The 2,876-nt window shown below is 39.2% G+C and overlaps 1 protein-coding gene across 2 annotated transcripts in view; it reads right to left on the reverse strand.

Annotated features, from left to right (window-relative positions):
* Positions 1 to 382: 382 nt before the first annotated feature.
* LOC104522760 (protein phosphatase inhibitor 2) overlaps positions 383 to 2,876 on the reverse strand; it is an 8,220-nt gene continuing 5,726 nt past the window's right edge. For both annotated transcript variants that reach the window (XM_010165132.1, XM_029084304.1), the window contains one exon: positions 383 to 1,849. The gene's annotated coding sequence lies outside the window, so the exon portion shown is untranslated. The remainder of the gene's footprint in view (positions 1,850 to 2,876) is intronic.

Genomic DNA, 2,876 nt, shown 5'->3' on the forward strand with positions numbered 1-2,876 from the left:
GTTACTCTTTGCCCCTGTTTGTTCTACAGAAGTGACCATGTTTGATACAAAAAGAAATAGCACTCTCCATATTGAAAAATTAGCATCAGCACACAGGACTGAATCAAGAGTTCAACTCTTGTGAAAAGATGTTATTAATCCTGATTTAGGCCCTTAGAAGACTAAATATCCCACAACTGACAACCCCATTACCTACTAAGGAGAGGAGATAGTTGGGAAAGGCACACTACAACTCCCAATTAGCACAGCTTGGGTATCTTTGGCAATGCATCCGTTCTAATGAATTATTCCTGTATAAATCCTTCAAAGGACAGCATCCCATTACCTTATTCACTCTGAGTCTCTCTGGGATTTCATGAAAGCTCACGCTTGAGAATGCATGTAGCTGTAAAATAACTTCGATTCCTTTATTCAAACTTCACATATACAGTGGACAAAAAGACATTTTAAAATAGATCCATATAATCATATGGATTTTTGCCACATATCAAATTCAGATCCAAATTAAGATATACACTCTATTCCATAACCAAGCTAAAGCTTAAGGGTATACTTCATTTGTGTAATAAAACCTAAGAACTACTGTGAATACTGGAACATTCACCAGTCAAATTCCACCGAGTGGGAAGTTGTTTACAGCAATCTGGAGGTTCAGGATCCCCCCTTTTACAGGGCTGTACAACCACACTGTAAACAGGTATTTGAATTCGGCAGTTTCCCTTCGATTCTTCCAAACAGCCTTCATTTTACAAAAGCAGCTGCTCTAAGTTGCAATGGATACAGGAAGATTTAGACCAGTGGTTTTCAGTATGGAAGTTACCAACCCCAAATGAGTAGGAGACCACCAGCAGATGCTCAGGAAATCATCTTTATATAAAGAACAGTCAGAGCCTAAATGCAGCTCATCTTCACAGTCCTGACACGGATTTCCTCGTGGCTGGGTGTTTTTCCTCAGGTGCCAGTAGCACAAGCACTCTTCATGCAACTGGAAAGGACCAAAAGTTTGCAACAAGCCAGGAAAGTGACAGTGGATGTGGTTTCAAGAGAAAAGTTGGAGGGAACTTCCACCTTCTCACGATAAGCCAAAGAGAGCTCCACAAAACATCCAGTCCCAATGGAAGAGATAATGACAATTAAATGCAAAGTTCAAGTTCACACATTTCCAGTGTAAAAACATTCCCTCCACCAGTACTGCCTTAGCCAGAAACTAACAACTGATTCCAAACACCACTCAAAAAATAACACAGTTCTTGTAAAGACTGGGAAAGTACAGTTAATAACATACTGAAATCTAGATTAACAGGTCAACGTTTTACAAAAAAGTCGTGAGACTTAAATAATCCCTTTTTAAACTGCTTAACACATCTGACAAATAGCTTGCATGTCAATCTGATACATGCTGTACCGTTTGGCTCTTGAATTCCAAACCTTTCCATAAGAGATACCACACCTAGAACACCGTCAAATAAATAGTGAAAAACCAAAAGATGCTGTCTGTTTCAAAGCGTGAAGAGTAACAGTACATTACGCAAGATCGTCAGCGTTATACATACAGGGAATGCCACTCTGGTTGAACAGATTATGAAGCAGTATTTTCCATGAAATACTAGGCACAAGAAAAAAAAAAAAATCAATTAGACAGGTTTTTCTGCCTAATGGACAAATCTAAAATTAACATTCTTGGCAATACAACAATGTAACTGATATGCTTCTCAATATTTAAGAGCCTTAATCGCAAAAATCATGAAGCGATGTTTACATTTGTGTCTCTGACAAGCACTTTACAGTTCTGGACAGATTTCTTCTATGCTGTGTGCTCTACTTTCCAGCTGGTCACGAGTAGCATGTGCTGCATAAGAAAGATTACAAAAAACAGGTAATTCTTCACACTCATCGAACATTTTCAAAACACACACAAAAATCCCCCCAAAATCATCTTTCCTTCTCCAAAGGTAACGTTTGCCAACCTATTTCAGCAACCTACAAACTTTTAGTTTGAGATCCCAGAAACTTTCAAAATAGTTATTTCACCCTCGTGTTCTGAAGGAATTACTAACACCTCTGTTCAGCACACCAAGCACTGAATGCTCACCACCCCTGGAACTGGGAGGATTCAACCCAGGAGTTAAGAGAGAGATCAGTTTGCAGAACTAACATAGGAGGTTCCCGAAACACAAGCAAGCATAGTTCTTTTCAGGTCCAATTTCAATTCCAGATGAGACACTTGAAAACAAAGCAAGCTTATAAATGAAGGAGCACAGTCTGTTGTGTTCTTCAGGAAGTTGTTAAACTCATGGTTTTGAGCCAAAGAACAGCAGTAAATCAGAGAAAGCTCCTTCTCATTAGTGCTTTTCATATGAAAAAGCCCACTATAGATATATATATATATGTATGTGTGTAAAAAGGTCTTTTTATATTTATGCACACCTGAAAATTCAGCAGCATAAAGCAAAGATCAGAGAAAGCCACATCCAGATTATAATCTCCTTTAAAAAGGCCAGTTAGGCTTCAGCACAAGTTAGACTTGGTAACAAGTGACTAGCGTAGCTTACAAGCAGAACCAACTCGTGTAGGCTCCCAGCCTTCTCACTTATGTCACCTTTAGGGTGATGCTCACCGTGGTTAAGCAAACACAATGTATTCTGTATCTGCCAAAGGCCAAAAGAGCACACCCAGTCAGCTGACAGCTAAACTGATCAGCAGTATCTGAGCAGGGTTATCATGCCAGTGAATGCTAAATGAACCAGAAAGAGAGAACAATAGCTTTACTGCTTGTCAATTTAACTGCTATAGATCACACCCTCGTACGTGATACTTTTGTGTAGCAGAAGACAAGACAGGTCTGCATTGAAATCATCATGTTTAATTCTACCTAC

This window comes from Antrostomus carolinensis, unplaced genomic scaffold (genome assembly GCF_000700745.2).
Source record: "Antrostomus carolinensis isolate BGI_N321 unplaced genomic scaffold, ASM70074v2 scaffold32463, whole genome shotgun sequence".
Classification (NCBI taxonomy): Eukaryota; Metazoa; Chordata; class Aves; order Caprimulgiformes; family Caprimulgidae; genus Antrostomus; species Antrostomus carolinensis.